Below are 14,108 nucleotides of genomic sequence, written 5' to 3'. Positions count from 1 at the left end.
GCCCCCTAGTTAACAACTGTCAATAAAAGACAGAATCCCAAACCCTAGGGTGCACAGCCCTGTCCTCCCTCCCTCTTGCTCGCTCACTCTCTTGAGCTCACCGGCTCTCATATCTCAGAAGTGTAATTGTTGCTTTAATAAACTTTCCTGCTTGTGTTACTCATCCGAATTCATTCACGGAGTAAGACCAAGAACCTTCCGTGACTCCCTGCAGTCTGGCTTGGTTGAGACCCCCCAATTCACCCAGCAATGTCTTTTTGGCGACCATGAAGGGACAAGGTGACAGTGGGTTGGGCAACCCTCTTTATCGGTGAGTCTCCAACTCTCATCTCCTTGTGCTGGAGAGTTGCTTGGACACTGCCCTCCTTTGCTCTACTCTCTCTTTCTGATCTGCCTGGGAACCAGACAGTCTAGTAGCATTTGTGAGAGACTGATTTTCTACTCTGAAGAATAAAGGGACAGTTGTTCCTTCCGAAGAACACAGAAAGATGTTCTTAGGCAACTAAGGACCTTGGGAAATGTCTGAGGTTATTCCCCCAGACGTGTAGCCGTCCTATAGGGGACTCCCTTTCACAGTAATTAATTTCTGGCTTGCCAGAGGACAGACATAAGGATTGGTCATCCATCCAGTGTTCTGAGTCCCTCCCCCCCCCCCCCCCCCCCCCCCCCCGCCAGTTGTCTTTAAACTTCCAATAGGAGAAACCAAGACCACTTCATGGGCACTCATGGAAGCATCACTCACAAGGACCGCACCGAGATCCATTATACCGATGCCTCGGTGACTGTCTGATATTCCCAGGCTGTCTCTGTCTCATCAGAAATATTCCTCTTGGTCCTTTTCTTCTGTGTTAACATGGTGTGTTTATTCTTGTCCTCTTTTCTGACTGACTATGGACTCATTCCTCTCAGTCCTTTGGTGTCTGCTCTCTCTGACAACTATTGGAAAGAGGAAACTCAAAGCTGACTCTGGGCAGATCAGATCCAATGTGTTCAGGTTCACTTTCTTTTCTTTTTCCCCCTAGTTCACTTGTATTTGTTACAATCCTTTAAAGGAGAATGTGACTTGAGCGCTATATGCCTACTCACAATACCTGATGAGTGACTTTTTTAAAGTTTTTTTTTTTTTTAAGTTTATTTTGAGAGAAAGAGAGAGAGATGAGTTGGGAGAGAGACAGAGGGAGAGAGAATCCTAAGCAGGCTCTGCACTGTCAGCACAGAACCCAACTTGGGGCTCAAACTCTCTAATCAGGAGACCATGACCTGAGCCAAAACCAAGAGTCAGTCGCTCAACTGACTGAGCCACCCAGGTGCCTCAGGGAGTTGCTTTTTGAACAGCTTTACAGCATGCTGAGGTAGGCTTATAATTTTGCTACTCTACACAAAGCTCTTGAGGTGCTTGGCTGGCTCAGTCAGAAGGGCATGCGACTCTTAATCTCAGGGTCATGAGTTTGAGCCCTATGTTGGGTGTAGAGATTACGTAAAGAAATAAAATTTAAAAACAACAACAATGCTCTTCGGAAAACAAGCCCTATAGAAAGGTACTCCTATCAAATTGGTTCAGTTTAACAGTAGCTTCTAGAGGTCTAGTACATGTAGTCGGAGACTGCAGTTGATAGAAAACTTAAAAAGTAGATCCCAGAAGGTGAAAGTTGTTTTCACCAATATTTTTTCTTTTAAACATCAAAGCGTAGCTCAGAACACTTCAGTGACAAAAGATTTGGTCTCACTAAGGAATCTGCTTGATAGCTAAACACTTTAGACCAAACAGTTAGCATGAGGCTATGTACATCTTATGACAAGCGTTACCTTGTCCTGTTAAAATAAGCCAATGCAGAACTCGAAAGAAAACGAACTGGGCTGCAGTTCCTAAATATCACGGCATCACATTCAGAAATAGAAAGAAATCTTATTTCCAACGATGGTTTTCTTTATTTTTTGCTAACATTTAAAAAAAATCTGTAAGGCACGACAATAACTACTTAAGGGGAAGATAAAATTTCTTTCCATTTCCGAGAGGGTTGGCTTTGAAAGGCAATCCTGATCGGAGGCTTGCCCTTATGCTGTGCAGCGCCCAGAGCTCTTTTTCACGTCTCCTGGGTAATGGAATGCCCTAATCCCTCCCCATGCTTCCTCTCATACCTACTTCCACATTCTCCTGTAGAGACCTACAGAATGTTCTGCCACCCATTACAGAGATCCTATAACTCACACTGTTTGTGCAGGTCACCATAAAATTGGCTATAAGCCATTTTACTTCTTAGCAAGGGACCCTGCCCAATGAGATTTTTCCCCCATGTGTTTGCCTTATTCACCACTTAATTGGATGCCATTCAACTCAAGCAATCAGGGATTCAGAGAATTGGAAAATAGAAGTTAGTTCCATCTGCAATGGCTGCAAAGTAGAAGGTATCAAAAGATTTCTGTTGGTCAGACCAGAAATATTTAGACCATCAAAGGGACCCCTGTCGCTGGTGGCCATTGTATGCCACCAACTGTTGAGAGGCCTATCAGAATGAGGGGAATGAAATATTCAGAGATCTTGGAGTCATGACAATGTCCGTTCCCGAGGAATCCACCCAAGGACTTCAGGGTTACTTATCAGACATTGTTCTCATGTCATTCCTATGGGGTCTTCAGGAAGGCCGCCATTCCTGGGACACCTGGATGACGTGCAAGCCGTGGGACACCAGGGCCAGCCAAATCAACACACGGCCTGGTAGCCATTGCTGTGGTGACGGGGTAAGTGGACAGCAGGCTGGGGATGCCCAGGATCCGCCCACCATCGGAGCTCTACGAGCCAGAGTTCCTAACTAAGGTCCTAGCAAGATCCTGGGAGAGAATTCACTCACTTGCGGTAATAGGATTCTGGGTTTCTATCGAGGTTCTCCAGGAGAGGGTCGGAGTCCCCTCTTAGAAACAATGTGAGCCCTGGTTTAGTTGCTCCTTTTTACAGGAGTCAACTCTTCCTAAAGACAATGGAAAATTCTAGTTCTGTCTCCAAAGATTCTCCTCTAAGGGGTATCTTGGGACACTAAAATCAGCTCTCATTACAATGCCTAAAAAACTAAATAAAAACTGCTGGTTCACCAGATTAAATGCAATCTCAGTGCAGGGAAGACTCTTCCTGTCTCCCGAGGAAACTCATGTTGATGGAAAGGAAGGACGGGCAGAGGTTCCCCCTTCTGTAAACACGATAGGCTGAAGGGGTCTGCAGGTGAGGGACACCTGCTTGAACCAAGGATGATAATTTGATGGTTCCAAGGAAATGTCCCTGGGGCCCAGACCATCCAAGGCAACACTCTTCTAGTTCAGCAGGGACACCTCTAGCCCAGGAGACTGTTACTATCTTTCCTCTATATGGGTAACTCATTCTCGATCTCCTCCAACACTTCCTTAGGATGCATTTTGAGAAACTGGAAATAGTTGGACCCCAAGACCTTGTATACTTCCTCCCCAAGTCTACTTCTCTTATAACACTACTGGCCTCAATATAAACTAGAGGGCAGGGAAGTCTGACAGAAAAAAAAAATAGCAGCCTTAACTATAATGCCATATTACAACTTGATCCCTTCTGTACAATGGACCAAAATCCCATATGGTCAGACCTTTATGGCCCTATACCAATAAAACCCTGATTCGTCCATATTCTTTTAGAGGGCCTGATAGCACCCCTCTTCTCCCCCTCTACCCCTCAATCCCTCATCAGTTCAGCTGCTCCAGACCCTTCTACTTCTGTTAATCTGCCACCTTCTCTATGTTCTTTCCTGTTCCGTATGTGCCACCCCTTTTGTCTCTTTCAGAAACAGTTTCTGCCAAGATTGCGTACATGCCTCTCTCTGTTTTTCCTGAGTCATTTGTTTCCTCTTTGTTTGCTTCTTCTTTTGTGTGTCAGATCTGGAATAGATCTGGAGAGAACTGTATGAATGTTGCCTGACTCTTGTATGGGGGTTTTCTCCCTCGTTCCTTTCCCAGGGTTAACGGCTATGATAATTGGAGCTAACGGTCTGGTCAGTCTATCTCTGGACGGGGACTTTAAGGAATACAGTAAAACCTTGGATTGAGAGTAACTTGTTCCATGAGTGTTCTGGAAGATGAGCAAACATTTCTAATAAATTTTAACTTTGTAAACGAGCGATGTCTTGCAATATGACTAGTATGTGACACCAAACGTCACATGATCACAACGAAACCAGTGATTCTTCCCCCTGCCTCTCTGTCGCTGCGGGATTGTGGGTGATCATCTCCCATGCTTGGATGATCTGTCTCAGGCCAAATGTCACGTGATCACAACTGAGCCAATGGTTCTTCTCTCTCTTTCTCTTTCTCTGCAAGATTGTGGGTGAATGTGTCTCACGTTTGCATGCTCAGTCTCAGGCTGTGGCATTTGGCAGAAATCAGTGATTTTTCAGAACATTGTAAGGTGCCCACAATGGGCACTAATGTGTTTTTTGTCACTTCAAAGCACCTATGGACAACAGTCCTTTGCTTTTCCATATAAGAGTGAGCTTAGGAATGTGTTGTTTCATTCTAGGTCAAGCTGCCTGCAGATATAGACCCTTTCCTCTGCTGCCTTATTGCCAGTTACATTAAATACAGTCTATGACAAGAGTTTATTAATACTATACTATAGTCACCATCCATGCTAATGTACACAATGGCCCCCATACAGAAAGAGATTCCATTGAGCAAATAGATTGTAGTGATTCCGTTAGTGACAGTGAAATAACCTACACAATAACCCACCTCTCCCTTGTCTCCCCCACACCAGCCACGAAGGTTTTCAAAAGTTAGTGCAGGTTAATTTTTCTTTATATTGTATTACACTATTGTAATCATTTTTATGTGAGTATTTTTGGCTTGTGGAACAAATCATCTGAGTTGCCATTACTTCTTATGGGGAAATTTGCTTTGATATATAAGTGCTTTGGGTTACAAGCATGTTTTCGGAAGGAATTATGCTTGCAAACCAAGGTCTTCTCGTATTCTCAAGTAGCTGCTGAATTTCCTTTTGTTTTGGGGGGGTTCCGGGTCTTTGATTCAACAATGACTGCCTATTTCCACCTTTTGTTGTCAGTTCATCTGTCTGAGCTGATGAGCGTTAGGACTGGGAGTCTTCTTTGCCCTCTCAGCTTTCACCTCTCCAGCAAGGTTGGAGGCACCTCACCTATTCTAGATCCACTTCCCCATCCTGTCCCTGGACCACCAAGGGCAGGGCTTGCATAACTGGCTCCTATACCCTCCCCTCCCTGCCTCCAGGGCCATTGGCTCCTGCTCCTCCTACCCTCACTACCAAGGCGGGGGGGGGGGGGGGGGGGGGGAGGAAGCACCCCAAGCAGTTGAACCCTATGAGGTTCAAACTAAAGCATCTCCCAAATCAGCATGACGGGGCCCCAGGGTTCCCCTGGACTCAAAACCATCCACTTCCGATTTCCCGACAGGAGCCCCACGAAAAAATGACAATGGGAACACACTGACTGCTGGTAGACACAGGTGCAACATATTCTGCACAAAAACTAATTTAAGTTTGTTGGCTTAATTAAGATAAACATGTCTTTAGAGTTATTAGCATTAAATATAAAACTTTTATTCTACCAAGGTTTACTAAATGTCAAATAAACCTGTAGTATCTCTGTTGTAACTTGTCAGCAAAAAGATGACTTAATGTGATGGTTAATTTTGTCTGTCTCATGAAGTTTTCATGGGTAATTGTTAAGAGCAAGTAGGCTGAATAAATAAAAAGGTTTATAGGCAAAACTTTTGAATAGCTTTCAAAATCTTCAGTATGCTGAAACTTTGAAGTTGTGCTAAGATAAATGATAAATTGGGTTGAATTCACTGCATACCTAAGTCTTTTCCAAATAAGATAAAATACTAAAGCATTGATCACTGAAGGTAGGTTGTCTGCTTTTGGCCTGTTATAGCAGCGAAACAGCAGACTTGGGTCTGTCAGTAAACATGCTTTATGCTTGACTGAAAGATCGTGGAAAAACATAGATTTTTAGAAATTATGAAACATGTTTATAAATTTTAGGTCTAAAGAATTCTGATCTACCAGACAGTTCACAATGGGTTACTAATTCATTTTTATTAAAATTTCTAAGAGGCAAAATTCCACTAAATGTAATTAAGACTGATAGTGGGGCATCTGGGTGGTTCATTCGGTTAAGCATCCAACTTCGGCTCAGGTCATTATCTTGTGCTTCGTGAGTTTGAGTCCCACATCAGGCTCCACACTGACAGCACAGAGCCTGCTTGGAATTCTCTCTCTCTCCCTCTCTCTGCCTGTCCCCTGCTTGTGCTCTCTCTCTCAAGATAAAGAAACTTTAAAAAAAATTTTTATAAAGACTGATAAAAATAAGGGATGCACTCTGTATGAAAGGAAAATTAGATGTATTTTTAAAAAGTTATGAGGAATGGGAATACACTCAGGAAAAGTGTGTGTAGTCAGAGCTAAGATTGAAATGGATGGATTTTAAAAATACACTGGTACACGACTGAAATTCTGCTTCTCTCTGTTAAAGAGATAAACTTTTCCTGGATTGTTCATCTGCTCTTGGTAAGGAATTATAAACAAAGTGTTTTTTCATTCTTTATCCGTCCAGAAAACCAGAGCTTCTATGTTTTGTCTTTATCAGTTAAAGTGATAATGATCTGTAATCCTATTTAGGTAGTGCTTTAAAACTTTCTGAGGTTTTTAACAAATTTCTTGAGGTTTGAATGGTAAATGAAGTCTTTTCGACTACACTTGTGTATTTGGGATGCTAAGTTACATGGAAAACATTGTCAGGCAAATAATGATAAGCCTTCAGTTGTATTGTATGGATAAATGCTATAACTGTTCCAGAAAATATAGGAGATTCCTCAAGTTTTAATAGGTTCTGGTGTAAGGTTATCACTTGACATTCTAATTATTAGAATGTTACCTGTCACAGAAATAACTAGATTTCCTTGCCAACTGCATTATAATGAATTCTCATCAGATCTTTAACCAGGTCTATTTCTGAGGGTTTTTTCCTCATTTATAGTTATTGTTCTGATGCTCTTGCAAAATGTGTTTCATCCTCAAGGAGATTCAAAGAAAGGACTTTTGACAAATACAGGTTTCTAATATCTTTAAGATTTTAAAACAAAGCTGAGTAAGAATTTCCAGAACTAATGGGAAAGCCGCATTCAAACAGAACAAGAAATAATAACATAGGACTAAATGAATTGAGGAAGATGATTATATTTTTTTGACTCTTATTTGAAATATTTCTGGTTCTCTGACATTTGCTCTTGTAGATTTAAAAAAGTTTTCTCTTAAGATATCTGTGACTCACAGAAATATGATAAAATAATCCTTTGTGAACAAACTAAAACATTGATCTTTTCCCCCTACCTGAACCCTGTGAAATTTAGAAATTCTCAGTGTTCTTTCTTTCACGGCAATATTATTTTTTGCCTAAGTTCAGTGAGAATCTTTTCCCCTTATAACGGGATACCATTGGAAACTGGTTATTATACCAAGGCTTTGACTGGAATATCATATTTGAGTGAAATGCATAGACTCAGATACAACCAGACAGCTTTAGGGAATTAAGGTTGACATTATGGGGCCAATGGAACCCCCTGGAAATGTTGGCCTGGTACCCAGCTGCCTTCCCAGGGGAGTAAAGAATGTCATTTCATGGAAGGTGCAGGAACCTCAATATATTTTGCAGACCTCAAGAAGAGGAATTCACCCAAATCTATAGGTATTGCAGGCAAGTCTGATGATAATTATTTGGCTTGGCTCCGGCCTTGGGAGCCTATTAAACGTTCAATCTAGAGATTCCTTATGAAAAATTCCAGTAAAGCAAGTTTTTAACAGCTTGTATGGCCGATCACTATTCTTGCTGAGCTTATGTAAATAATTCAGCCAAATTTGTTTAAACTGGGCTTGTTTTACCAATCAGCTTTGATTTGGCTATCTTCAATAAAAACCAGGGTAACTATAGAGAGAAAAATGTTTCAATCACACGTCTTTGCAGATATTAGATTTTAATACTGCTTAGTATAAACTAGACTAGATCCTACACTCTCTTGGTTTCCTCAACTATCTGGCTATGGCCCTCCCACACTACAGTTTCTAATCTTCCACTGTCTTGAATTAAAGTCATTAAAAAACTAAAACTTTTTCCTGATGCTCTGCAAACTGAAGCTGGACAAATTTAAGGTCAACTTTGGAAAAAAGGCCACAACGCCCATGTTTAGACAATCTTTGCGCTTGTTTGTTGTGTGGGCCATTCAAAATCACCAGAGACACTGATTTACAAACCGGAAAAACCCACCCGAATGCCACTGCCTACTCTCACTCCATCTGAGGATGCTTTGACTGTGACATTTAGAAATCTCAGGGGCAGGGGCACCTGGGTGGCTCAGTCGGTTGGGCGTCTGACTTTGGCTCAGGTCATGATCTCGTGGTTTGTGGGTTCGAGCCCTGTGTCGGGCTCTGTGCTGACAGCCAGCTCAGAGCCTGGAGCCTATTTCGCATTCTGTGTCTCCCTCTTTCTCTGACCCTCCCTTGCTCATGCTCTCTCCCTTGGAAATAAATAAAATATTAAAAAAAAAATTTTTTTAGATTTTTTAAAAATGTTTTTTATTTATTTCTAGGAGAGAGAGAGACAGCGTGAGCAGGAGAGGGTCAGAGAGAGAGGGAGTCACAGACTGAAACAGGCTCCAGGCTCTGAGCTGGCAGTCAGCACAGAGCCCGACTCGGAGCCCGAACCCACTAACCACGAGATCATGACCTAAGCGAAAGTTGGACTTCCAACCGACTAAGCCACCCAGGCGCCCCTAAAAAATTTTTTAAAAGAAAAGGAAATCTCAGGGACAGCACTGTGGAATCAGGCACTGGGTTTATAATTTGCTCTGACCATTAGCCTATGTTTTTCTTTTGTTTCCATAGAAGTGCCTCTTATTAATTACCTGGTTGCTTACTAAACAAAACAGAGTCTACATGATGACTAGCTAACACCACATGCTACCTATATTAACTCCTCATGGGAAAGAAGAATCCATGAAGATGAAATCAGGCAGCAAGCCACTTGGCTACAAGAGGCCCTTGACTATATTCTTACAAAAATCAGGGGAGTCTACACAGTGATTAATACATTGTGCTGTGTATGGATCAATTTATCTGGAAAGGTTACAGAAACCTTCTAGATCATTGGGCCAGTAACTAAGTGGACCACAGTGCCTCATGAACACACCGCCACCTCCTCCTCCCCCTGGTGGGACTCCTTGTTTTCCTGGCTTCCAGGCCTTTCATCGTTACATCTTCTTGTGGGACCCTTAATAACCACACTCCTTACTCTCCTGTTTGGGCCTTGTATCCTAAAGTTACTAACAAAATGTATTTTTTCTCACCTCAACCAGAAAAATCTCCAGACGGTGGTCCACAGCAGCCCTGAAACAAATGACTATCAAGACCCACTAGACTGAGTCACAACTTCCTTCTACTCCCCACTGTCCGTCCAGGTTTCCTAAAACGTAGACAGCAAGGACTTCTGGGGCTCTCTGGCAGGGTGCTGGTCCCACACCAGCATGAAGTAGTTACGGAAGACAGACCACTACCCATCTTCCCTTAAGGGTTTTAAGGGCCCAGAGTCCTTGAGGAAGAAATGTTACAGTAGGCAATTAATTAGGCTCTAATAGGATACCTGGAGGTCAACACCAAGGAGTCCTGGTCAACTATGGGGAAGGTCAGAGGCCTGTCTTGGTAGCACTTCACAAGGAGCTGGATCAAACCGCACAGGCCCAAGATGGCGGATGCCATGACAGAAAACCTGTGACCAAATAAGGAAGAAAGAGTAATAAATATTCTGCCCCCTAGTTAACCACTGTCAATAAAAGATAGCAACCCAGTCCCTAAGGTGCACAGATCTCTTCCAAGCATGCTCCTGCTCACTCACTCTCCCCGCTTCCTCTCTCTCTCTCTCTGTCTCTCCTCAGCTTTGAAATCTTAAGGGTGTACTTTTTGTTTTAATAAACTTTCCCATTTGTGTTTCTCATCCACTGTGCTGCGTGGCAGTCCTTGAATATGTACTATGATGAGACCAAGAGCCTTCAAGGACTCCCCAGTTCGTTCACCTGGCAACAACTGAAAGAATGTAACACTAGGAAAGATTGTATTCTGATAAAAACTAAGATTACGACATTGAAACACACAAGAGGGACAGTAAAGCACAGATTGAAAAATGCAAAAAAAAAAAAAAAAAGAATAAACGGTTCTTTTAACAAGTGAGGAAACAAAGCTTGTAAGTAAATTTTTTTTTTTTAATGTTTTATTTATTTCTAGGAGAGAGAGAGACAGCGTGAGCAGGGGAGGGTCAGAGAGAGAGGGAGTCACAGACTGAAACAGGCTCCAGGCTCTGAGCTGGCAGTCAGCACAGAGCCCGACGCGGGGCTCGAACCCACGAACCGCGAGATCATGGCCTAAGCGAAAGTCGGACGCTTAACCGACCAAGCCACCCAGGCGCCCCACAAAGCTTGTAAGTAAAATGAATAAACATATACGGGTATGTTTTTCTCTAACATTTTCCGCAAAATCAGATGATGCAAGTTAACTGTGATAGGAACTTCAGGCAAATATCCTGTTTGTCCCTCTGGATGCAATTGCTATCTTTTCCGCCCGGGCTTTGAGGGTTCAGTCTATGAGAGGCAGTGGCAGGAGATGGGAATGTGGAAGAACAAGGCTCAGGTATCTATTCCTCCAGCTGGCCACCACTCAACAGTTGCCAAGTTCCTCTACTGAAGGGCGCGACCCCTGCACCTAGCCCTCTCCTAGAGATATTGACCCAGGTAGGGTCCACGGTTCTTTCTACATCCTGGAAACCACTCCTTCCCTCTACCCTTTCAGACTCAAGGGTGGTCACTGAACCTCAGCTCTTTTATTCCTCGTGCTTTGCCTTTTCCCTTCCTTTAACCCTTTCCCTACCTTTGTAGCTCCTTAAACTCTCTACTCAATTACCTTATTCGAGAATCACATCAATATTACGCTGAGGTCAACTGCCGGGAGCCGCACCGGCCTCTCTGGATGGCAGTCACAGCAAGGAAATGGCAGTGTTTGCACAGCTCCTGCCATGAGAGACGAAAACTGGTATCGCCTTCTGCTACTACTGGCTCATGTTGGAAATGAGGCTGCTGGTATTGACCAGGCCTCACATTATTCCAGATCAGACCAATATTCCAAACACAGATACCTCATACGGAAAAGCATATTCCTGCCTTCACAAAAGAGCTTTTAGATGAAAGCTCTGTGGATGATTGTAAAAAGCCTCTTCCTATGGACCTTGCATATCAAAGACAATTGAGTCTGGCCCTGAGACTAAGAGCCTAATTTAGAGTTAAGGGCAAATATCCACCCCCACCCATTTGTTTCTGCTTAGAGCATTTTCTGGCCTTGTATATGCTGATTGCTCCCTGTGAAGGAACATATTGAGGAACTTCTTTTGTGATTATGAGAGCAGAGGTGTTCCCTGAAAGACCTGTTTTTCTTGATACCTCCACCTTAAACAAACAAGCTGTTGACACCTGCCCACAGAGAAGTAACTTCACCCTTTTTATGCTGAAAACTTTGTCTGGTATGCTAAAGACGCCTTCCTTCCCCATAGGATAGGAATCTAAATCCCCTACCTCAATCACTATTGTAAACGTTATGCATGAGTCTTCTACATATCTATGTTCTGGGAAATTTCTTACATATCAAAGAAGTTTGTTATCAGAAACCATTTTCTAAGGCATATTCCACTTTTGTGCCTTCCCCCAAACATTTAATGATAAAATAAAGTTGAGCCCCAGTCAGAGCAAAGATGCCTGCCTGGTGACCAGAAAGAATCTCCGGGGCTCTCTCGCCGACACCGTCCATCCTTCAGGGACCCCTGGACATGCCGGAGCCGGCCTCCAGCAGTCAACTTTAGACCCCAACAGTTAAAGCCAGAAATAGATGAGCCCGCTTAACTCATGCTGTCATTAAAGCCCATTGGGCATATTTCTGATCGCACTTTCTTGAGGCATTAATGAAGATGTTTTGCAGTGATGGGAACTTTCTAATTGCCAGACCAGAAAAGCCCTTATAACAACGCAATGCCTGGGAGGCCACGCCCAACATCTCCCCTTCTCCGCCCATGACCCTGTGCTGAACACACACCAACCCCCCACCCAAGACCACACGTTCTCTGCCTGTTCTCTGGCACATTCCCCCTCATAAAACTCTAGGTTTCCATCTTGTGGGTGGAGAGGGTGCTTGTTAAAACTTGGGTTCTGCCGCCTCTCCGGCTGGCTGAACTCAAAATAAATGTCTCCCTTTCTTTTTTCCAAAACCTTGTCTCTTGAGTTATTGGCTTTTCTTGCAATGAGTTTATCTGAGTTGTTTTTTTTTTTTTTCTTTTTTGGCAACAATGCTGGCAAACCCAGCCAGGAACTGTGTTTTCAATTTCTACAGCTCCCTCCTGTACCCGAGTCCCCTGGGACAGAGCAGTTGTCCAGGACAGCACAAGGGCTCACTGGTTCATTTCCTGAGTGAGCAGCTGTGATAGATCCATTAGTAACATAAGCACTAATTTCCAAAAAATCATAATAATAGCAAGAACAGAGGAAAAACTTCAGGCTTTAGGTCAGAATGGCCCATCTAGTCAGAGAAGATAATGAAACAGGTTCTGACTTTGAGATGAAAAAGAAAAACACAATCCCTAGGATAGTGCAAAGATTAGAAAGAGAATCATAAAATCATCCTGGTGGGGGCGGGGGGAGGGATAACAAGTTACCCATGAGAAAATAATTTTAAAAGATCAGGCTGGCATCAGATCTTTTTTTCTGTAATGCTAATTGTCAGAAGACACTGAAGCATCATCAACGAAATTTTGAGAGCCTACTTGGGCTGGAAGAGAAGGTCATTTAGAGCCACGCAAGAACTTAGAGACTGCACCATCCACAAATAGCTGTGAGTAATATTTTCCCTCCTTTGTTTGTTTGTTTCTTTTTCTCTTCCTTCCTTTCAGCACTTGTTACCTTTTAGTGAACCTGTCCCCACTTGGCTTCAAGCTACCAGGACACAGGACTCCACCCTCCACCCCCACCCCGACATACACCTTTAATCTTCTCTTCAGCTCTTCTACTGAAGAATTTCACCTTCACCATGCCAGGCTGTTTGGGGAGCTTCTCCTTCTCCAAAACTTAACAAAAAATTTATTTTTAATGTTTGTCTACTTTTGAGAGAGACAGAGCATGAGCGGGGCAGGGGCAGAGAGAGAGGGAGACACAGAATCCGAAGCAGGCTCCAGGCTTCGGGCTGTCAGCGCAGAGCCCGACGTGGGACTCAAATTCACGAACCAAGAGATCATGACCTGAGCTGAAGTGGGACGTTTGATTGACTGAGCCACCCAGATGCCCCTCTCAAAACTTTGTAATAGCCCAGTCATGCTACATCAATGATAGGAGCTCCAATCTTGTTTCCGGCAGCCTATCTCCGTGTCTGCTCACTGACTAAGATCAACAGCCTATCAAGGCTGACAGTTGGCCAGAAGCTCTGGTTCCTCTTTACATGGTAATGCGTCACACCAACTTTTCCAAAGTAGCCTGGGTGGTATTTGTCAAAGTTCATCCTGTGGTGATGCCACCGGCATTTCCCTCACCTCCCTGGTTCTTCTGGTGCTCGTCAATGGGGCCATGGCCACGGCTCAAGCGAAGTTTCCAGGTCTTCCTTAGTCTGAATTGCATGTTGGCCATCCAGACAAAAGAGAGCCTGGGTAGTATTTTCAAAAGAGAATAAATTGCAACACACCAAAATGTGTTATCACAATAAATAATTTCAATAGAGAGAAAATCTGATTTAAAAACATTTGTACTCACTACTTGAGATCACTAATATTTATGTTCAGTGTTGAAATAATTGTTAACATGGTTATAAAATATGATAAACAACTTTGGATGAATATACAATTATAAAATACACTAATCTAGGGGCGCCTGGTTGGCTCAGCCGGTTAAGTGTCTGACTCTTGATTTTGGCTCAGGGCATGATCTCACGGTTCGTGGGTTCAAGCCCTGCACTGAGCTCTGTGCTGACAGTGCAGAGCCAGCTTGGGATT

At 43.3% G+C, this 14,108-nt stretch overlaps 1 pseudogene; it reads right to left on the bottom strand.

Moving 5' to 3' along the window:
* Positions 1 to 2,622: 2,622 nt before the first annotated feature.
* LOC120248006 lies at positions 2,623 to 13,737 on the bottom strand (annotated as a pseudogene).
* Between the last annotated feature and the right edge of the window lie 371 nt (positions 13,738 to 14,108).

This window comes from Hyaena hyaena, unplaced genomic scaffold (assembly GCF_003009895.1).
Source record: "Hyaena hyaena isolate Hyena2069 unplaced genomic scaffold, ASM300989v1 scaffold_12, whole genome shotgun sequence".
Taxonomy (NCBI): Eukaryota; Metazoa; Chordata; class Mammalia; order Carnivora; family Hyaenidae; genus Hyaena; species Hyaena hyaena.
This window is presented reverse-complemented; position numbering and strand designations above follow the sequence as displayed.